The following is a 24,109-nucleotide window of genomic DNA, read 5'->3' as shown; positions in this document are numbered from 1 at the left end:
AAAATGAAATAAAATCTGTCACAGTACTGTGATTTTTAAATGGTTTGGTTTAACTTTTGTTTCCTCTTCAGCTTTCTACATTTTGTGATATTGGTAGAAAGAAAGAGCTGCTCCATAAAGCCAGAATTGTTAGGATTGTTGAAAATTAGTGATCTGCATCAGTGAGTATGTTTCTTACCTACAGAAAAGGATTTGTTTGGTTTTTTGTTTGTTTGTTTTGATTTTAAGACATAGACATAATAAGTTACATACCTAAAGTCCTTGATGCTAAAAAGTTAGAAGCCATGTATTTAATTAGCTACTGGTAAGATATCATATGGTTTGCATCTTCCCTGTCCTCCCAACCTCTTTTCCCCTCCAATCAGTTAGCATGAAAAAAGTTTTCTGCAAAATAATTTTTATGATAGAGGTTATCAGAAGGAATTTGTTCCAGCCTGTTATTTCTTCCTCTGAGTTTCCTTCAAGATGCGATGATTTAGAATGCTTGCCATGAAACTTCACTGATACTGTAATCTTACTGTTTTTTTTTCCAGTTTTTCCTTTATTCTTCCCCTTGCTTTGTTCTTTTTCTTTGTTACCAAGAGAAAAATAAGAAGGAAGAATGGTATTAATCTAGTTTTATTAACCAAGGAAAAAAAATCTTCAGCACACATTTCCCCCCCACCCTCCCGGATCATTATTTTGTTCTTTTTTTAATAAATAACTTTAAGTATGTCAAAATACACATCTAATCGTTAGCTATTCCTCAGTTCACCTTCTGCCAAAGATATTCTTTCTTAAAAAATAAAAATAAAATTACATGTTTATAGCCTGCCTGGAATGATACCAGATGAGGACACCAGTAGGCACTTGAGTCGTGGTTCTCATGCAGTAACTTCATTTCCAGCACATCGTTCCATTTCCAGGGGAAATGGCAGGGAACATGCCTGGGGAATCTCTGCTTCATAACTAAACCCCAAACTCATTGAGAGCTTTTATGGTATAAGGCCAGCAACTTAAACTCTGTCTGGAAAAGTGATATGAGTCCATTTAAGATCTCAGAGCTGTGCTCCTGTTTGATACAGCGTGAAAATGCTCAGCCTGGAGACCAAAATGCATCAGCTGGTGGTGTTATAGATTTGGGATTTTATTCCCTCAGTCATGGTCAAAGAATGTGACCTTTGTCCAAACCTGTGGAACTTCCAATAGACAGTATTATCTTTTTTCAGAGCGTAATTTAGCTCCTAATGAAGTAATTGGAACGGTCTCCTTTGACCAAGTTGGAGTTGCATTGTATCTGGGTGAGCTAACCCTCATTCTTTTTGAGGCATTGTTCAGACTTTGGGTTATTCTTTCCTTTCTTGAGACAATTATGAGTTGTTTACACAAGTGAATTCAGTGATATGAAGGTTGAGAACATGATACTGGGAGATGAATCCTTCAAAGCATATGAGTGCATGTCTTGTAAGAATGGAGGGAGCAATCACTTCAGACGTGCTTGAGTCCTGGTTAGTTCATGTATCCTGCCACATCAAGGAAATGGACTGTCTTGTTTTTTTTGCCCCACGCACATTAATACAAACAAAAAAAAATAAAGATGGTGATTTAGTTCATGTGAAAATAAGCAGGCATGCCAAAATTGCAGTCAGATAAGCCAAGTCAGGGGTCCCCGAGCTTCCAAAATCAGTTTTTCCACATAATTAGTTTTATAATTGTGCCCTTAAATTCTAAATCTGTTGGCCCCTGGCTTGCAAATTGATGGGGGCTCTGGGAAAGCATCAGTAAATGTTTCCTCTGATACAGTGCTCTTTCCTCTGTACTTGGGTTTGGCTACTGTCAGAGTCTCACGGTGTTATATGAATCCGTAGGCTGACTCATTTTGGTCATTCTTTTTTCCTCTTAATGAGACCAGAGTATTTTTGTTACATGTCCCGTTGGATGAAGAGTTGCAACTGAGAAATACACATGGTACTGCTGGTCAGTGGGGATGGGGAGATGGCATTCAGTCTTTAGTGTTAGAAGGCAAAAGATCCTCCAGAAAATGATACATATGCTTAACTTAGTGAAATATCTCCATTTGCTTTCTATAGAACAAGGCACAGCATGTGTAAAAACCAGTGCCTTACTGGGACTACTATAAGCAACAATTCTAATAGACTTTAAAGGCATTCAACTGTAAAGAGTTTAAAACTAAGCAATAACCTTTGATTTTTGTACTATCATTTCTGTCTGTAACTAATATTTTGTGGATCTGTAACGTCTACTATCTCCCACAATTAATTGCATATGCAAAAGAGGGAAAGCTTTCTGTTTTAGGTATTGTATCTGTAAAGGACAGATGGATATAGTACAATACTTCCCATCACTTTCTCTGATCATTGCGTGCTTTTTTTTTGATGTTGAAATTACATCGTTTTTGAAAATAACACTTTAGTGAAGACCAGCCTTGTGTGTGATATATTTGTCTCTGAGAACCACATGAAATAGGAAGAAATGCTTCTTAGATCTAAGACACTTTGTTGCTCCAGTTGTCCCTCCAGAAACTCAATTACACGAATGGTATGGGCATACGCATGTGAATATCTTGGAGGAGGGCAATGTAATTGTCAACATTTGTGGTTAAAGAAAGGGGAAGGAGGTTACTTCTCGTCCAGAAAACTGGATTTTGACTGTTAGTGGAAAAGAACATGTCAAATGATAAAGCTAAAAGTATTATCTTACTCTGAGAGAAGTAGGATTGATTGTTTTCCATGCCGCTCTGAAATGAATAGAGTATCTTTCTTCGTTTATTTGTTTTGCACAAAAAAAGACAAGTCATCAGTTTAACAGGCACTTGGCAGTGAACAAAGTGAGCTCCAAGACATGAGGAGAGAATTATTACCCTTTTGTATACCTTATGCCTGCAAAATGCCAAAATATTTGTTTCCTATTCTTTATGATGAGGTAACAAACGATTTGGGGTTTTCTTGCCTATTCTGCATCCTAGCATAGTTTCCCAGAAGCAGCTGCCCAGCAATACTGAAACTGTAGATTAAAGGTTGTGGTTAACCTATCTGACACCCGCTTTACTTCCCTCGTTGTCTTTCACTAGTAGCATGGAACATTAGCTGCTAAATATAAGCGCCTGCATATCCTGTAAACAAGCACCTTCCCTTTTTACACACCTTCCATTTCTCTTTTTCTGTTCTTCAATCCATGTGGGCACGGCAAGGTTTTTCATTTGGCTTGCACTTTGTGTTTTCAAATGGCTGGGCGCTCTGCAGGCCCAGGGAAGCTTGATGGAGCTGAGTGATTACATTTTGTTGTAAAATGAAATAGTGATAAAACAGGCTTTTCAGAAAGCAGTTGCTGGCTGTCCTCACAGATATTGTGTGATCTATGATCACAAGAGATTAGGCTAGAGGAGGAATTCTGTTTGGAATCTCTAAAATAGGGCTTCGGGAAGATGAAAACAGCTTACATAGCTCAAATACAGCACAACAAACTTAGCTTTCTGCTAGCATGCACAACGTAAAAGACTGTTACCTAGATGTGTCTTACTAACGTGCCTCGAAATTAAGGCAGCAAATCCTCACCTGGAAGAAATGATGCTAACTTAAACAATGCTTTTAAATGAACCTTGGATCTGGTCAGCAACATTGATTTGGTTTTGACTGATAGCAGCTTTCAAAAAGCCTTTCATCTTCTCGGTATTTTCCCCCTTCACTGTCTACACTGTCCTGCCCTGCATAAATCTTATTTAAAAGCTAATTTCAACACAGCGTGTGCACTTAGTGTGCTCTGATCAGTGATGAGTCATGTTCAGCCTGATAAGGAAATGAATGGAAGTCCTTACAATTTAAAAAGACTCTGTGTTCCCATGGCTAGACCACGCAGGAAAGCTGTGTTGGAAAGCCCTAATTTCCAAGTCCCTGTATTGTTTCTGTCAGGTGGACCTGTTTTCCTTGCAAACATCAAGTAATTTTCCTATATTTCAGGAATATGCTCTGCAGACACGGGAGTTTTTCAGTTTTCAGTTCCCTATTCGGGTCAAAGAGATTTTATAAGGTCTGTAGCTAGTGTACGGAAGTCTGAAAAGGAACAATCAGTTATCTCAGTATCTCGGAATAGGCAAGTTTCTGTCAAGACTCTTCCTCTGCGTTACAAGTATCCATGTGCTCTTGTAAGACCTTGTGCCAGAGTGCTCTATAACTTGCAAGAAGACGTTAAACTGGAAAATACAATGTCGTCCTACTTCTAGTGCTGAAGAAGCAGCTTTCAGATTCCAAGCTGAAGATGGTGGTCCTGTGCAACTGGTGACAACAAATACCAGCAGACTTCTGAATCAGGTAAGAATAATTAAACGTTGTGCATTGGCCTTGTGCATGCATTATTAATTTCACACTTCGCATTGGGCAGCACATTTTTGCTTTGATAAAAGGCCCAGTATTGATTCAGATCATACTGAAGCTGTAAGGAGATCTCAAGAAATTTTAGTTTTCAACTCTTTGAAATTGACCGTGGTGTTGTTACAGTGGTCTGGGTACTTTGAGCAAATCTGAAAGCATTGGGATGTTTCCACAGGCAGCTATGGATAGGGAGGTGTCTTAGGAATTCCACTGCCTTCATATTATTTATAGGTTGATTGGCCCATTTAATTTTTCCACAAGAATAATTGTATATTGGGGTTTTATAAGCTTTTTTTAAAAGTTATTTTTTGATTACAATAAAATGCTGTTGAAGCCACATCATGGAAAACAGAAAAAACTCAGGAACTGAATTAAAATAGGAAAACCTTTGCACTCAAAATAACATGTTATGGAAATAAACTCGCTGTGTTGTACATACAAAGCTTAGAGCTAGGTAGGACTTCAGGGGTGGTACACCAACAGCTGGGGAGAGGGAACAGTAACATACTGGTTCTGTTAGTAAAACTATATAACTTCAGAGAAAATGTGAAGCCTGTTCCTTAGGCTGTGCTAGAGACACAGAGTGCTCAAATAATGACTAGTCCTGTCAATATGTCTAATGCACTTGGAAGGAGTTAGGTGTATTTCCCAAACCTGAGTGTCCAGAGGGAGGGTATGGACCACATGCTTATCAATTCCGTGAGAAAATCCCTTTTGATAATGAAGCTCTGAATCCCTCTGTTAGCCAGCGTCAAGAAGCATCAAATTCTTGAAGTTGGATTACAAAAGGTCTCCTTGAAGTCATGTTAAATGATAGGGTGAAATTGGATTGATTTAATCAACCATAACAGACGTGTCTGTTCAGGTTTGCCAGCAGTGTACGGCAGTGTTGTGTCCGTTTGTACTGTTGTACATCAATGGGAAGGGGACTCGAGAACTTAAAGCTGAGTGGATGGTCCTTGGCTACAAGCGACTGAGGCAGTTGGATTTCTGATGGCTTTAGGCAAAAGGAATCAGTCTGTACTGTCTTGGTTACTGGAAGTTTCTAGTGAATGGGAGATGGGCAGTACCTGTAATTGTTTTGAAGTTGTTGTGAAAAACGACACAGCAGAGAATAGCTTCCTTGGTTATAGGGATCTAAATCCTCCCATGCACTGAATACATATCGCCATGCTTGTAGAGAAGGGGATTAAATTGATTACCCCCAGAAAATGGATATTCTGAACATTTCCTGATGCTGAAGTGTCTAGTTTTGCAGTTCAATGTTTTTCAAGTAATTTGGGGAAGAAGGGGAGATGGTTGAATGTTTTTTGCTTAAAAAGGTAAGTTCATTAAAAAAAAAAAAAGTACTGATCATTTATCCCCCTTTGGTTATCCGAAGAGGTACAAAGGCAAAGGTTTCTGCCATATAACCTAATAAATGAAGTTACTACAGAGTCATCAGATAAATTCTGGGTAGAGTCTGAGAGCAGGGAGCGGTTTGGCATTGCAGAACTAACAGCCCAGTTCTTGTGCATGACTGGTGTGAGCAGGATCCAGTAACACGTGGCCTATTCAGGAATTTCCAAATTCATCTCCCTCACATGTCTATGCTCTGTGCTCCAGAGTGAGCTCTTAGTGCCTCTGGGAGTTTGATGGGGTTGGAAGTACAGGGCTACTTCTTAACAGAGGGTGAGCCTTGGCAACATTTCCCCCCACACACACACACCCCAGACTACTCCTGTCTTGTGTGCATTGTTTGTGGCTTTTGAATCACCAGGCCAAAACAGGAGGTTGCAGTGTTACTGCCTCAGCAGCCAGTAGCCCTGTGAAGCCAGTTGGTTGGTGTATCACTGCCTGGGTTTTCTATTACTTTTCTGTGGCAGTGAGGGGGAGCTGAGCCCTCAGGGCTGCCCAGGCCAAGGCAGCAGGAGTGCGCACTGCAAGGGCCACTTACAGAACAGTAGCCACAGAGCCCTCAGGTTACACGAAGTGTGTGTGCAAAAGCAAACCTTTTGTAGAGAACTAACATATGCCCTATGGCACGAGGAGTGTGCACAAAACACCATTTATTTGTCGTTGTATTGTCTGGGTGCCCGAACTGATGCCTGCACACAGCGTGTGGCCCTATTGAAGACAGCTTCTGCTTGGTGAGCAGGAAGTTCACACCTGGGCAGGACTGCAGCTACACTTGGTGGGGCACGAGCAGGAGCAGGGTTTACATTTTCCAGTTGTCACACTGCATCTAGAGCCACTGCAGTAAATAGATGGCCACACTTTAAATAGATGACCACAAGGAAAGAGCCCTCAGGGAGCCTTTGTCATCACAGGTAGGGCTTAAGGCAGTCTCCAACATGACAGTGGCAGAGGTGATAAGCCGTGGCCCAAGTCCCCAGGTGTATGTTCTAGCATTGTGTTAGGGAATATATTGTAAGCTAAGGAACCTTAACATAGCTGTTGTTTCCTATAGTCTGGTGATCATCCGCAATTACCAGAAGCTTGCGTGATTTTTAAAGCAGCAATCCCCAAGAGCTACGAGAGCAAGGTAAATAAATACTACACACAGAGAGAATCTGTTAGGGCAGAACTGAGTTAAGTGAAATGAAAACAAGACCCTGAGGACAAATGGTTACTGAAAAACGTGCATTTGTGCTGTGAAGAAGCTGTTCCCCTTTGTTCCAGGCATTGCAAAGACAGGAGAAGAGCCACTTGAGCGGCAGTGCCATGGGGAAGGTGGTTGAGCCTTGGGCCTTTTTACCAGTCAGGCCCCGAGCACGCTGTAACTCCCACAGCATCCTTAGAAGGTGGTGCCTTTTATTAGCTGTTTTCGTGTGGGAGTACTGAGGTGGTAGACACCAATTAATGCAGTTAAAGGGTAATTAGACATGCAGAACCAGTCAGAAACATGGCAATTTCTGAAGAATTTCTCTTTCACTGCCACTTCCTTTCTTGTCCTGTGCTTTGGATACACTTAACAGCTTTGGTGTTTTTCAAGTTCATCCTTTTCCCTAGGTCTGTTGATCACTTTTCCTACCTTTGAAATTCTATCGTAGCCTTAGTTGTGTGCTTGGTTGAGGGGAAAAATACCAGCTGGAAATGGGAGGAGGACACATTTCTTCTGAACTAGGGCTGAATTTAAATCTTTAGAAGCATACCACATTAAAACACAATTTTCTCACTAGGTAGTGTTGTTTCGACGGGCTTTTGAAGTGCAGTGGGTACACAAATCCACATTACAACGTGTCAAGACTATGACTGCAGTGCTGGGAGATGCAGCCTGCCTTCTGGTGAAGCAGGGAGCTCAGCATAGGTTTAATCACCTGCTTACATCCAGTGCCAGTGTCTCAGGTGTGCTTTGCAGCTGATCCTGGGATCTGTTTCATTTATACGTTCAGGGGCCAACTTTCAGGGAGCAGTGCTCACTGTGTTCCTCAAAAGCAGCCTCCTGTGTTGCTCGTTCTTCTCCTTTCCCCATCTGCTTCTTCGTGTTTATCCTTTGCTGTCCTTTGCTATTGTTGCTCAAATAGGGGCCACATGTGGTGACAGTGGCAGACTTGTAAAAATCTTTCTAAATATAAAAAGTAGACGACAGAGGAAGACGTTGCCTTGCTGAGCTAAGAGTTGGAGCCATCTCTGAGAAGGGAGAGATTTTCTGCGCAGGGGCTGATAAAACCGTGGTGCTCCCCTAGGCAGATCTTGGTTCCCTTAAAAGTATGTAAATTGCAGCAATCTGAACGAATACAAAACATGGAAATTTGCTGAAGAGACAAATCTGGAAACAAAGATGATGACAGAGGTCTCTAAAACATGCCACATTCTTGCTATGCTGCCAAGCAGGGAAGAAAATGGTGTTCTAGCAGCAAAACAGTAGAGAAGTGCAATAAAGTCCTAACAATAAGCATGAGGGCACAGAAACAGAACAATGCTTCCACCCCTCTTTGACCACCTAGTTTTTCTTGCTTTTATTTTCCTTCTGCTTTGTCTTAGTTCTTTCCCCCACCTCTGCAAAGTTTATTCCCAAGCCTCCTTTCTTGTCATTTGTCCTCTCCCTGCCCACGAGTTGTTTGTAGAGAGGTACACTCTGTTGGCTGAAATGTGGGCAGGATGCTTTGGTGTTTGTATTTTGGGGCTTCTTTTCCTGCTGCCCTGAAGAGGCTATGGAGATGGCAGATCCCCACTGAGATGGGAAGGGCAGGAACCTAGTCTGCTGCAACTGTGTCATCCACATGCATCTTCTCAGGTGCAAGTCCCTGGAGACTTAAATTCAATGCCAGTTCCATTCCCACATCTTCTGTGTGTACACCCACAAAATAATTGCTTTCAAATTGATAGGAGCTTGCTAATGAGCTCATCCTGGAATAGTGTGCTGCTCTGCAATGCCTGGCTCAATGAAGAGCTTCAGCGGCAGTGTGACAGAGAGTACCTGTGGCCAAAAGCAAGATTTGTTCAGAAAGCTGGCAGCTTCTAACAGGTGCTAACTGCGACTCCCTGACTCAGTACTGTAATGTTCACACCCCTAATTACAATAACTCTGAAGAATTTCTACTGCATGCCTATAAATCGTTTCTTATTCAGCAGTGTCATCCTTGAAAATGAGTAATTGCTGGAGTTTTGGTTTTGTATTTTGACATTGGATTTATTTTTTCAAATTTATGGATTTATCCTACTTTGATCTAGCGAGAACCGACAACATGTTGTTTGGGTATTAATCACAGCCATCCCACCATGCAAACTGTGACAGGCTGTTTAAGCTCAATCTCTTTTATTTTTATGTTTCCATCGCCAATGTCTATAAAAATATATCATAGGCATGCCATTTGTGCAGAGTAAGGCTGAAAGTGACTGCCTATCTGTAGCCAAACAAATGTTAATTCTTCAAAATTTGGTATATATGCTACTAGAAACTGGGGTGGCTGAAATCTGAAACCTCTGAAACAAGACAGGCAGGGGCTCAGTGGTGTGGCCAGTGTCACCCCAGGTTTCCTATGCCCTTCTGTGCCCAATGTGAAGCCCATTGCCCAGCCCCACGGGACAGGAGCTGGTCAGCTAGCTCAAAATGGAGCAACTCCAGATTTTAGTTCTGGAAGATTTCTTCCCATGCAGCCATTGGTGTTGCCCAAGATGGGCATTTTCATGCTTGCTCCATGCTGAACATCATTAGGACAGTCATTTTTCAGGATATGTACTGAAGAACATTGTTTCTAGTAATCTGTGAAGTGGGAGCTGGCTGCCTTCAGAGCTCCTGGTGGGGCTGGAGGGACCATTAATGAATTCCCCCGTCCTTCCCCTGTCCCTTGGCCACCAGCTCTGTCCTGCTGGCTGCAGGGGATCGTGGAGCACTTTTGCTCTCTCCTGGGCGTTGCTCTAATGCTCACCTTCAGTGTGCTGTTCTAGATGAAGAACCACCACAAAAGTGAATAATAAATGAAAAATTGTAAGATTTCCAGCCCATTACTCATAAATGAGCCATAACGTTGTTTCAGGTGCGGGTGTTTTCAGCTGACACCAGACTATGTTCTTGAATGTTTCTGTCTTATGAGCTCACTGCATAAGTGATACCTGAGTGCAGGACTGCCAGTAGTCCAAACAGTGATTTCTAGTAAATGTCAACAATCCTTAGGTTTAATTACCTCCATTAGCACTTTCTTTAATGGCAGACTTAGCAGAGAGTTCTGCACAAGCATCAGATAAATTGAAACGAAAAAAAAAAGAGGAGCTGGCAGTGAGAAGGGTAATAGCTACAATTAAAAAGTGTGAAGCTTTGTTTTGTGTTATCTCTCTAAAAGAGTTCTCTGTATTCACCGTACATAATGAAACACTAATTTAGAATGCAATTTGGTTTGAATTTATTTTCGGTGGACTAGAATAAATGAATACTGTTGTCTCATAAACAGGGCTGGGATTCAGTCTGTAGTTTAGCCTCGCCAGCTTTGTAACGTTCTCGCATCTCCGCAAAGAACTTGCTAGCCCTGTGCACAGCAAGTCCTTGAATTCGGTACTCCAGTGTCACTGCTCGGGCTCGCTTTGTGTTTCAAGGCTGCTGCAGGGAGTTTGGGTGGAGCGGTTCACTGCTACACTAAAGTTGGAATAAGATCAGTGAAACGCTGTTTTAATCACAAGCAATTTGTATCCTTCCTGAGAATGCTGCGAACAGCATGTTTAATAACATTTTTAATGGATCCAATTGCCTGTTATTAAGAAATGCTCCAATATAATGCTGCTTCTGATTCATGCAGGGTGCACGGAGTTGTGCGGGGTGCTCGCGGTGATAACAGACCAACTATGAGAGGAAGCAGTCACTCCGAACCCTGTGGTTCAGGTTAAAATAATGGGTTTGTTTTCTGAAATAGGGGAAAACGGAGGTATTTCCCTTACTTATTTTTTCACAGCTTGAAGCCATATCCTGGCCGCTTAGAAATCCAGCGGTAAAATTCCTATTGACCTCTCTTTAGACCTATTTTGCCTTTGTCAAATACTTGTTTTTCTTTCTAGGCTTACAGGGGTTTTCTTTTTCTTCATATATATATATATATATTATATATATATTCTTCCTTGCACCTTTTAAAGTCCCCAGCCCAACAGTGCACGTATGTAACTGTAAGTGCTCTCTGTCAGTGTAATTATTAGCCCATATAGGGCTAGGCACACACTTCAGGGTATCCATGGAGCAGTGTCAGAGTGCCAGTGTTTTCTACAGTGAAGCCTCGGGAGCAAACCTCTGCCTGCCCTTTTCAGTCAGTCAGACGAGGTAGGACTGAATCACATATTTACTTTTTCCTTGCAGCCCCAGGGACCTGGCAGTGGGAGAGTGATGGCAGCGTGCTCAGGCCCCCAGGAGCAAGGGGAGCGTCTGCCCGCGAGTGGTCATGGCCAGGTGGAGGAGAGAAGTGGGGTTAAATGCAGTGAGAAAACTCCACGTAGCTTTCCCTCTTTGGTTCTGAATCGAGTAGTCTGGACAAAATTGCTATTTGGTCATTTAATCTCTTCTGTTCCGATGGGATAAGTTGGAATCACTTCCTTTATGATTTTATAAATTAAGGAATGCCTCGCTTTTGTCATTGGCAAGTTCTGGTGGTTTTCTTTCCACCCACTGGGGAAGATAAAAGTATAAAATGAAAGCTAGTAGATGTTCTCCCAGGCAGTCTCTCAGAGGCTAAAGAAAAGCACGGAGCCAGCCATGTACTCAGCTGGTTGCCTGCAATTCTGGAAAATTCACAGTCGCAGTAAGAACAGCCCAAATAATCCTGCAAATGCTGTGCATGCCTGTAATAACCCGTGAGATGTGTGAATTCAGCCTGAGCTTGAATCTGAGCTCCTCGGACAATTTGCCTTTCAAGTTTCTTTCCCATATGATCAAGCGCCCTTATCCGAGCATTGTACACTGTGCAGATTCGCATGGCTCCCAGGGACTGGATTTATTACCACTTCAAACAGAACAAACACATAAACAGAAACTCCAAGAGATGCTCTCTGCAGTGCCTCTCCAGCAGCCCTTTGCTGCATCCAGCTGCGAGACGCCCAGCCCTAGTCCTTCCCATCTGTTCCACTAATGGCAAGGTGCATCTGCACCAGGCAGGCGGCGGCGTTACGGCCAGGAGCGACGTGCTGGCAGGTCCCATGGCCATAGAGCACCGTAGGAAGCAGTGTACGTCCTCTTCGGGCTTCATCTCGTGCAGCTCTGGGCCTCAGGATTTGATTTCGAGTCACCAGCCTCTCTCAATGTATGGCCTGCCAAGCGTGCTTTTTGGCTGTTCAGTGAGGAAGAAGGCTCTCCTTTCCTCCCGCGGGGGGACACGAGTTTGTTTTACTGAACAAGCACCAGGGGGAGTGTGTGATCAAAAGGGAAAAATGCTGATGGGTGAGTGAGTGATACAGCTCGTTGTTGTACGAGGATGCACTGTGCCGCTTTGGACTTAACTCTGTGCGATGGCCAGTAAGAGCTCATCTCTGGTGTCTTTCTGCAGGAGTGTGCTTTTATGGATTTTAGGTTTTACTTCTAATTCTCCACAGCACCGAAATGGGCATTGTCACCTCCTCACGAGCACTTGCATCAGACGTTTGTTGGGGCTTTGAGTGACAATGCCAGTTCTTTCAGGAATAAAAGCGGGTCAGCCTGATCCAGAAAAATGCAGGGAATAAATCTCACCAAACCTCCACCTCTCCGTGATGTGCACAAAAGCCTTATGTCAGCAGTCCACAGCCTACCCTGCCGTGCGGCGTTATCCCAGCGTGGAGGTGAAGACAGCTCCCTGTTGTACCTGCAGGCTCTGCGTAACTCAAATGTCAGAAACCAGCACACGTTTACAGCTGGCTCCAGCACCTTTGTGAGTGTGTGAGAACTGAGGCCGTACATCTAGCAGCGAGTGAGATATTGCTGATATTTAAGGAAAGGCAGGTACCTCTCTGCTGCAGCCTCCCTAAGCAAATTCCTGCTGAGATGCTGCGCTCTGCGGCAGCTGCCCCCAGTGCGTGAGCCTGGCTGTAATCAGGAATCAGAGTGCGTCTGTAGCTCTTTTCTAATGGTGCCACTGCTGCCTCTGGAAAACACCTAAGTACTGTGAACTTCCCATCAGAGGTTGGCCTTGGTGTGTGCCTGTGGCTGCAACCCTATGAGCTGTGTTCCTCAAGTACCTCGGTAGTGGTGGTTGGGTTCTGGGGGTTCCTCGCACCCGCTCAGGTACCACGTTACAAGGCAGCACACGAGACCCTTGCCTGAATTCACCTGCCTCTATTTCCAGTACAACCAAGCAACAGCAGTGATGCTTCCTAATCCAAACCAACCCCAATACACAAGTTGATGAATTCATCGCCCATCTCAGACCTTCAGTCACCAAGCAGATACTGGAGTGGAAGACACAAGTAAGGCGGCCCTAAACCCAAGTCCAGCTCTTTTTCGTGTCATTTTTCTTTCCTTGGCAGTGCAGCCATGCTCTGAAAAATTAATGTGGGGAAAAAAACTGCACCCTCTTTTTTAATAGGTTTGTGCCCTGTCAATGTTCAGAACCAAACCTTCTGGCTTGAGCAACTCAGATGAGATTTTACTGCATTTGGTGCTCGTTGCCTGTCCTCAGCAGTTGCCGTGGTGCTCGCAGGAGGGGGCTGCTGTCTCTTGGCCACAAGGACCAGCAGAGTCCTGGGGGTCCAGTCCTTCACACTGGTGCAGATCTCTTGGGGGCGATGGCCCTGCTCAGGTATTGTGAGAGGTTTCCAAGCAAGGAGGGGTGGGTGCAGGACTCAGGCTGGCCCACAGCAGTGCAGTTGCTGGCACAGGTGGGGAGCAGGGGAACAAGAACCCCGAGCCTGCCTGACCCCGAGGTGAGTGCCCCCAGGAGCTGGGCACTCCAACCCAAAGTCACTGAGGGTGAGGACGACCCCAGCACCTGGTGGGGCCTTTGCTGTGGGGATCTGCACTTCGAGGTAACGCGCTCTCTCTTCATTTTATTATTTTTTGTTTCACCACCATTACAGAGGGAAGGTCTTTCCTTGTCCTCCAATCCAAGACTGGTTCTCCCTAACAGCACCTGCTGTGCTTACAAGGGCAGTCATGTGCCATTTGCACTGCATTCAGGTGGAAGGCTGTGAAGGGATAATAGTGGGACAAATATGGTGGGAACAATACTGATGATGTTTTCTTCACGTAAACCTAAGTTCTAGACTACAAAACTCTCTTACGCATAACTTATATTTTTATGGCTGTTTTCTTTTTATAGCTGCCTCTAAGTAGACATCTACATTGGAAATTACAGGATTAAATAAATTCTTTTCTTTAGGGTAAACTTGAACTGAACTGATGCATTCATATTTAAAGTAAATACTAAATATTCATAACCTTGTGGCAAGCAGTTAGACATGAGATTTGGTTTCGCTTGTGGTATCATCTTCACAGCTGTTAATAATGCCTGTTCTTATCTGTTCTCAAAGCCGTGCTATTGAAATTGAACTGTATCACCAAATGCATCTCAGGTCAGCGTGAGTCCAGCTAGTAAGCAAGGCAGTGCCTTTTCACTAAGGTTTCCTACAATCTACTACATTGTCAGGTCTTTTTGCAAGAGTAGTTGTATCTTTCCAGAAAGCTATACCAAAGAAAGCAGATCAGTTTCTTTTACCAGTTTTCATGTGGGTTGACCAAGGTACAACATACTTTTGTGCTGCTTTGCTGATATAGAAAATCCATTTGTATTATAATTACAAGCTAGAATAAGAAGGGTTTTTTTGTTTTTTTTTTGGATATGTAGGTTTTTCAGTTATTCCTACTATTCAAAACATTTTCTAGGGGGAAGTGTGTGATTACGAGTTTACTGTTTTTAAAACTGATTATTGCTTTAGGCAACGTTTCCAAGAAAAAAGTGGTAACAGCACAAAGGCTTGAGGCTGGTGTAACCATGTCTTGCTAAAAGCAAAATTTGGCATGGTGCAGTGAATCAGATTAGAGAAAGAGGCCAGAGTGAGAGCCATTTTCAGCATCTGTTTCAAGCCAGCTTGGGGACTTGGGCCAGCTCGCAGTCTTTACTTCCTCTCTTCGTCTTCCTCCTTTTGGTTTTGAGCACAGACCCTTTGGTTCATTTCCATCTCTAGGTTGTCTGTCCCTATGTGCCTGAACAGGACCAAGCATGACTGGTTGGGTCTGGCTTGGGAGTCTTTGGGTGCTGTCAAGTGTAATTTCAAATCTAGCTCATCCAAGCTCATCCACTCATCCAAGATGGGTCGTTAAGCAGCAGATGCTAATTTCCCATTAGAAGTGTTGACAGTCTGTTTAAAGGTGGGAGACGAGCTTTGTTCTATGTTAATTTGCATGCAGGAAGACTTGAGAGTTGCCTGCTTATCTCATTGAAGAGCTGTGCACATCAAGTCAGTGCGCTCTGAAAATATCCATGTGACAAACTCTACTTTACAAAACCTTTTTGTGGTTTCTTCTTTTGTTTTCATTTCAGTCTTATGATAAACTGCTCCAGTTGCTTGCTAGTAGGCAAACCCTATTTCCTCTCTATGAGGCTTCCTTGCTTAGCATTGCTGTTCTTGGAACCAAACACACTGAGAAATGCAGCAGGAGACCTGGATTTCATTTACTATGACTTCATTAATATAATTCCTTCAGGGGTGTGCATTCTCAACAAGTCAAGGGAAATATGCTTAATGAAAATGAATACAGTAAGAAAGCAACATACCATAATGCGATAGCAAAGCACTCTCAGAGAAAGGACGCGTTTCAAAATGGTGTAGCAGAATCTATCTCAGTCTGCATCGGCTTCCTGTACTGCAGAAAGCAGCACGAGTGGCCCAGGGCATGGTGCTGCCTTCCTCTGAGGCTGTCACCAAAGTTCTCTGGGGACTTGTAATAAGCCTACAGCAGCACCTAACTTTGTCCAGATACAAGATGCAGGGTCAGGGCCTTAGTTTCATTCTCTTTCTTAATCTTCTATCACTTGGAAGGAAGGAGAGCTTCCGAGGCTGAATAAATGGAAGTAACCAGCGGTATTTGTCAAAAAAAGCTATAAGCTTAAGACTTTCATTTGTTCTAAAATCTGTTCTTCTGAGTACAGCTTGCTTCTGTGCAGAGGGCTAGCACAGGGATTAAGCATCACCTAAATCCTACTTATGCCTTCATATTAGTGCATAAGTAAGGCTTAAGCTGCTAATAGTCCCTTTTAGCTCTCTGTGTAGAGCCGAATTTCATATGTTGGCCATGATGAGGCTAGCGAATAAACTTAGTTGTGGCAGCAGCAGCCAAGTTTGAACACGGGACTGGATTTAAATTGGCCACTTGCCAACCCACCGTGTCATTTCTAGGGGTGGCTACCAGCTCTGCGGGGTGGCGATCGGGTGCAGGTGCTGCTGGCGTTGTGAAGCCTGCCCAAAGCCCAGCTCCTGGCCACGGATGGGACCGGGCTGGGTCGTGCACTGCCACAGAGGCCGGGTGTGTGCGCCCGGTGAGCATGACACAGTGAGTGATGTGGTTTGCTGAGCTGTGCTAGCAAACCATTTCCATCTTTCTGGTTGTAACTGCAAAGTAAATTACATTAGGTTTTGTGATGCGGGCTGTCAGATAAAGGCCATCAGGCCCTACCCGCTTCACAGTCACAAAATGTCTTCTCTGAGAGCAGCTCTTGCAGCACGAAATCAAGCTGGTCTGTTTGGAGTGCTTAGGTAGTGCCCGATCCCCAAACGCTACAGTGCCTGGCAGCTCCTGGGAGCTAAACCTCTTGGAAATATGACAGCGTGCTCAGTTCTTCCTGGCTCTCGTTAGGTAAGGCTCTTTGATTAGCTGCTTATCCCGGAGTCACTGTCTATTTCTGAGTTGCCTATCATCCCCCTGCTGCACTTAATTAAGCTGCTGTCTTTTTTTTTTTTTTTTAAACTTTTTAATGGAGAATAACAGATTAAGCAGTTGGAACAAAAATGTTTTTGTTACAGGAGGCATTCATTAACAAATCAATTAGGTATACTTAATATCATTCCAGTGCAATTTTCAGTGTGAGTGCTTTTCTATTAATTTTCCTATCCTGCTAAAATGTAGCATTATGCCAGCAGAAAGAAGAGTTGGCAAAGGCAAAAACAAAAACAAGGGAGCTGCCAAGTGCAAGCAAAAAAAGGAAGTGACAATGCAAGCAGACATGGCGAGTATTCAATAATTTATTGCCTTCCCTAGAAATGGGATGGCCTTTGACAGGTGTCTAATTCCGGAGATAATGAGAAACACAGCGATGAGGGTGAAGAGTAACATGCAGTAATGGTTTGGAAAGTCACAGCATTCCAGGAATGAGCTGATTCCAATGTGAATCTCTCTCCACCACCTGCATTTGGGCCTTTGGTACAGTGCAAGGGCAGTGCAAGTGATGACTGAGCTCTCTATTATGACTGAGCATCGTGGTCTTTGCAGTGAGCAAGGACCTCTCAGCACCAAGACTGCAGAAAATGAAAATGAAACCCCTCATAGAACAGTTTTTACCAAATCTTTGTCACCTCTCAGAATATGCAGAGGGTATGAGAAGTGTTGAGGCTAGAAGCTATGTTTTTGCTAGACGATGTGTTGCTTTGTAATACCTCTGTCCCTGAATTTCTGGTGAGCTTCCACATGATCCAGTAGGTTGTGTACCGGGTCCAGCAGGGCTTGAGCAGGTACAAAGCAAGTGAGAAAGGGGAAGCAGCAAAATGAGCAGTCCTGGCCTGCTGTGCCTGCGGGGAACCGTCTGCACAGCATAATCTGGCCCAGCTTTTGATAGAGGCAAATGGAACTCATCCATTCAGCTGGATTATTTAGAATTCACTTTAATCTTTTCTAAGTTTCCTAGATTTCAGTATGCTTGTTTGGTTAATTCATTTTCCAGTCTCTATTTTGCCTACTAGGGGATTTCCGTAAGGCTCATTTCATTTTTCCAAGAAGAGGAGCACGAATGTGAGGTTTTAGGAGAACGATGCCACCATTTCAGAGCTTTGCTGTGGGCATGTGAGGCTTTCTGCTAAATGTAAACCACATGAAGTCCCGCGAAGTGAGTGCAGTCAGGCAACTGTAACAGCCCCTGTATGTAACGCTGCTTCTAAAGGTGTTGCGGGGCAGGCAGAAATGGGAGTCACAAATCTTTTTTCCTGTGCTCATTGATTGCCTTGGCACTGATAGATGCTTATAGCTTCTTCTGAGAGGAAGACAATAAAGTTACCAATTTCTTGTTTGATGCTGGATCTATTTGGAGAGAGAGAAAACATAGTAGAGCACTGAAAATGAGGAATACGTGTTTATGTTCATTATAAACATCTTTACAGAGGGAACAGAGTAATTACTGTGCCGGAGCACATCGGTGCTGTGTTTGTGCCAGTCCCCCTTCTCTGCAAGTGGTGGATTTGGGAGGAGAGCACCTGTATCCAGAAGGGAACAGTTTTCTTGCCTGTAAGGGAAGATTTTTTTCAGCTCTTTTCAGGGATTAAAGTATGGAAGTACTTCCTAGGTGTCTTGAAAAAAATCTAACACTGTACAAGAGACACTTGGAAGTGCTTTTAACCATGCAAATGTCTTAGACATGGATCCCTTTGTAACCTCTGTGAGAGTTACAGTGTGCCATGCCAGCAGCCAGGGGAGGTAGTGCTGCTGCTGCTGCTAGCCTCAGGGGGACTGCCGAAAACTTGTGACATGGACTCCCTTTAAGCAGCTACCCAATGCACTATATTCAAGTGGATCTATTTTTTTTTCCATCTTTAATTTCTTCCTCTCTTTCTCTTGTGGTTTCCCATAGCTTGCTCTCTTTTATTCTGTGTCAATGCAGAGGAGCCTGTTTTAGACGAACGCACCTTTACTTAACAGACTGTCGTTCAAGTGCCACTGGCTACTGTGGGCTTTGTTCTCCTGCTGCAGCAGCCCTGTGTTTGAGCCAGGTCATGCACAGCAGAGGGGGCGGTTCTCGGTCCTGCAGTGTGGAGCACTTGCCACGGTTCCCCATGCACGGTGTTGTGAGGAGGCCACTGTGGAGCCCCGGACATTTGTAACGTTTCCCCTCTGACCCCAGTTACCCCACTCAGCACGGCGCTGGCATTTGGCAGGGGGTGGGAGGCGCCACCTTGGTGGCTCCTGCATGCAGCCGGCTGGGGGAAGCGCTCAGGAGGCAGCCAGTGTGTTGGTATGAGGGGAGAGGACAAAACCCAGCCCCTTTTGACGTTCTGCCGTGTGTGAGGTGTAGGGCACACCTTGGAAGTCGTCTGTATCTCTGTGCCAGCCGACTGCAGCAGCAGGCTGTGTCACTTGTTTTCATGTTTCTGTCCCAGACTGCTTGTGTCGGGGCAAAGAATATTCTCCCTCTTCAGCATCTTGTGCTGTTTAGACTGTCTTGATCAATAGTAATGCGTCAGTGCTTTCTTGGATGGTGCTATTTTCTTTGTTCAGTGCCTTTAACAAGCTGGAAGAAGAAATATTAACCAATATCGGCTTCGGGCGCTCTTGATGTTAGACTTGTGTTTGTGTATCCTTCAAGCACTGCCCTTTCTAAATGAGCAAACTGATGATGTTGCAGAGCTTCTAGCAATTAAATTTGAATATACCACATAGGGACTGTGACAAATTCATTGCATGAAGTGAAAAGGGCAAAAGGTTAAAATAAAAAGGGCTTAATGATGCATTGCTATGAGACATTTAAAACTGCACTGGGGGTCTGCAGAAATGTGAAAAATGCTGAGCATTCACCACGAAAAAATCTTTCTTTGTAAAAAAGGACAGTGAGCAGCTCCTTAGCTGGTATAAATAGATGGATTTAGTTACAGCTCTGTTAAATTTCATTGAGGATCTGACTATTTACCTTTGTTTGATTTTGAAGCATTTCTGCCTCCTGTCAAGCCCCGGATAATCAGGGATTTCCAACGTGGCTTTAGCTGTCCCTAGATGTACACGAGACTTGTGCCATTGTTCAGTTTCATGGCACTGTTTCCTCCTTGCAGCGAAGTTTATGGGGCTTCTTGCTCTTGTGCCTGCAGTACGAGCTGAAGCAAGGGAAGGGCACAGACAGGAGAGCCCTGGCTGTCAGAACAGGGGCCTCTGACCCTACCTTGCAGCACGGGCTAGTAGCTGCCTGCATGCTAGGGGGTTTTGCTCCCTGCAAAGAAATTAACTAGGATTTATTTTTCTCCAAAAATAATGTGAAACTCCTCCCAGGCTTCTGGCTCCAGGCTGGATTGCTTTGTGCTGGGGAAGGCTAGAGGTGAGCAGATCAGATCAGCTCAGAGCAGGGACCCAGGGCAGTGCTGGAGGCAGTGCGCGGTCTGAAGCTGCTGTTCCTCCCGTCCTGCACAGGTTGTGACCGGGGCAGTCGCAGTCCCAGGGCATCCCATCAGCTTCAGGTCAGTCACATGAGGCAGGAACGTTGCAGTCGCGCTGTGAGCTGTGGCTCGGCACCCCCAAACCCTGCGCTCTGCTCTTACGTCCGTTGCGGCTTCCAGCAGTGCAGAGCTGGAGAAAAAAAAAAGCAAGAAAAAAATATTATTTAATCTCATAGAAATTGCTGACTGATGTGATAGATAATTCTGCATCATTTAATCTGTTTGGGTGTTAGTTGTATCTTGCTCAGACTTGTGTCAAGCTGCCAAAACGGCACAAGGCAAGGGAAGCTGGCAGGGCGGTGGAACCCTGGCTGCCCCCGCTTCGTGTCGCCTGCACTCGTGTGCCGGGTAAAGCTGGGGGTGGAAATGGGGGTACCTGGGTAGGATAAAAATATATTTTCCAAAATGATCACTTTGTTAAACATTTTTTGAAGGTTAATGATTGTTTTATGGTGTTTATGGTGTTTGCATCAGAAGGATGGAGTTAAAGAAACGCTTTGGAGCCTCTGGTTGCATGTCCCTGGATGGTGGGAAAGGCCCGAGAGCGCTGCCCTGCTCGGTCTGGGGGTGGACTGAGCTACAGTACTCACAGCTTGTGCGGCCCAGGAAGGCGGCAAAAAACAATGCCAAGAAAAGAGGTATTTTAGCTCAGATTGGCACCTGGCACAGGGAAAGTCGTTACTTACTTCTCTTCAGGGAGTCTGAGCGAGGACTCCCAGAATGAGAGACTGGGGCGGCTTCGGGATCTGTCACCAGTTTCAGATGCAGGTTTCTTGGGGGTGCGGTTCCCTGCAGGAGAATGGGGCTCAGCCAGCAGGCCAAGACCTCAAAAGTGGAGCTCTCGGGTAAATGGAGCCGAAGCTGAGCTGAGCTCAGACATCACCCCAATGCGCTTGTAGGGCTGAGGGGGGTTTGTGGCTGCAGCAAGGAAAAGCCGACCTTGTGAGTGACTTGTTCTTCACCTTCACAAAGAAGTGAAGCTTCTGCTTTAAATTGTGAATAGTAATTTGAAGGGAAATGTCCTTGTGGGTTTGGCCAGGCCAATAGGGCTACCACAGGGGTGGAAGCAAGGGGTCACTTTGGTGTCTTAGTCTCCCCACTGGAGAAGCGCAGGAGCTGGAGGTGGAGTGGTGGTGGGAGCAGGTGTCCCCATCCCGCTGTCCCCACCTTGCTGTCCCCTCCGAGCCACCTTGGGACCAGGCTGAAAGGAAGGAGGAGAAGCCCTGGTGCAGATGGAGACACTCAGCCGGAGCCCCCTTGCCCCAGGGAAGCAACAATGATCCAGGAACATCTCCGGTTGTGACAAAAATGAGATCTCTTCTTCCCCATTTCTACAAATGTTATTAAGCCCTGCTGTCATTACCAAGCACGTGCTGCCTTCCCTGGCAGTGCTGCCCGTCTCTCGTCAGATTTCTGTTGTTCTTTGACTACAAATAGCTCTTCAGTTAATTTTCTCTCTTTACTTTCCACCAGCAGACAACCAGATACTACAATATTATGCAATAGCCACTATCTTTTTTTTTGCCTTAGAGATGATTTTTGTGTCAAATCTGTGTCATATTAGCACTTCTTCCTTGGTTTCCAAAGTCAGCGCAAGGCTTAGCAGGCTGATGTTTTGCTCTAGGTCTGTAAGGGAGCAATCCCTTAGAGGCAGTGTACTAATGCTTTCCTCTTTTCTTAGAGATTACTTCCCGTTGCCGTTTTGAAGGGATAAAGCAAATCTGATGTGCCTCTCATGAAAGTTCCTAAGGCAGACACTGGTATCACATGGATGCAATCCCCTTCTTAGTTACGCAGAACCAAATCCCCAGGGACTTGCTTGCCACGGGGCTTTGCACTTGCACGTGTGCTGGCTTCGGTACCCAAACGTTACCCCGTGCCACGCCTTGCCATCGGCTTGCCCAGAGCTGGTGTGTGTTCCACCAAGGGAATGGCATTTTTTTGAAATCAGGACCAATTACTTGATATTGGAGCAAGTTGTTCATGTGTCGCCTTTGGCTTTGTAATTAGTGCTGTGTCTTTGGCAGGATTAAAACAATAGAAAGCAACCCTGCAAAAGCAAAGTAAAACTTGTAAGAATTAATGATTCTCATGTGAAAAGATGTAAAAAAAAATAAAAATCTGTATCCTAACATTGGAACAATACTTTGGTTAAGAATTTCTGACAAAATTAAAACTAGTTTTCACCTGGAGGAGAGCCATTAACCAGTCATGGGAGTTGGACAAGTTCTAGGGAGGTAAAGCCAGGACCTGGTAACAGCGTCAGGGCTGGCAGCCGCTGCCTGTGAGTGCCAGAGCACAGGTTCAGGTGGTAAATGCTATGGCTCTGGTGCCTCTTCCAGAGAAAATGCTCTGAAGTTTTCTCCAGAAGCATGCGCAAGACATGGTGACTCCTGCAGTCTTTCGCTGACTCAGGCTGAGAGCCAGCGTCCTGGGAGTCACGTAGGAATGTCAGTGTCTGAAGGCAATATGGCACTGTCGTAAACTGAGCTTGGTTTTTCTTATGGGTAATCAATCTAATTATTATCTGTAGAATCTCAGGCTGGATACACATTTTTGAAGTGTATTGGTTCAAGAGACCAGAAAGCTGATTTGTTCTCTAAAAATATAAAAATTGACATTTCTTGTCAGTCAGTGTCAAAATGGTTTATAAAGGGACAGGCTGTGGTTCTTGGTATGACAAGATGACAGCTTTCCTCTATATGACCATTATAAAAGTGCTCTGCAACTGAATTTCAGTGGAAAACCAAGGTTTCTAGAGGTTATCTGCATTTGCTTTGGAAATATATAGTATCGTTTTAAAGAGTGTCTGAATTTATATGGAGAACTGCATTTGTGGAGGAGAATATTGGCACCTCACTGTTTAGGGTTCATAGTGTCCTCATTTCTTATTCAAGGCAACACAAAAAGCTATTTTCAATTTCAGCAGCAAATGTATGAAAACTGACATTAATGCTTTTAAAGTGGTGCTCAAAACCCATAGAAATTGGAATCCAGGAAAACAAACAGTGAATAATATGGCTTAGCAACAGCCTCGCAGGTAGCTGTGAGATATGGCAGCGCGCCGCAGGAGCATGGTGGCAGGGGACTGTAAATATCTCTGTCGAGGTATTAGCACCCCAGCTCGCACAGGGCAGGATCAATATTCCCAATAAAACTCTGAGCATGAGAGAGAGGGGATTGTTTTAGCCATAAAATTGTAACACCTGTGTGAGCATTTGAGTAAGGGTTCTCCAGGACTGCGTTTCTTGCTGCAGGTCTCCTCGAGCTGGCGAGGGATAGAAGAGGCAGGACTGGACTGACCGCAAACACCGAGTGAACACAGCTGGCAGTAGTGGATGGGCTGCCCTGGCAGAGGAGGGCTTGCTCGCACGCAAGTCCTGCAGCTCAGTGCTTGGTTGCAGCTTTCAGCGCTGACACCATCACCGCATCGTCCTTTATACAGTGTGTTAATAGGGGAATACGGAAGCATGCTCTGTAAGGCTGGAAGGGAGCATTCTTGTCACGCACCTAACAAACGTCATCAGCCTCCCTTTAGTTAATTTTTTAGAAAAACATCCACTTCTGTTGTAAAAATTGCTGGAGGTTGCAAATTCACAGCTGCATTTAGGAAAATCCCCCTCAGCCATCCCCATCAACGTGTGTGCCGTCTTTGTAGCACCACGCTGTGTGTGCTCAGCTTGGCTGGTTGTGCTGTAGCTGGTTAGTCCAAGAAGCCAAAAAATGTTTAGTCCCTGACCTTAGGTATTTATAACTGCCCACGAAGTAATCCCATTACTCTTCCTCCAGCAAATCTATGAGATTTTTTTTGTGTGTGGTATTTCCACCATGCTCCCCTGAGCCCTTCCCAAACTAACAGTCTGCCTCTCCTGTCAACACCAGCACTAGGCGTGACACTTCAGAAGCTGGCAAACCTGTGCCAGGTACAGAAATAGGAGGATTTTCCAGCTGTTTCTCAATATTTCTGT

The sequence above is a fragment of the Cygnus atratus genome, chromosome 10 (genome assembly GCF_013377495.2).
Source record: "Cygnus atratus isolate AKBS03 ecotype Queensland, Australia chromosome 10, CAtr_DNAZoo_HiC_assembly, whole genome shotgun sequence".
Taxonomy (NCBI): Eukaryota; Metazoa; Chordata; class Aves; order Anseriformes; family Anatidae; genus Cygnus; species Cygnus atratus.
This window is presented reverse-complemented; position numbering follows the sequence as displayed.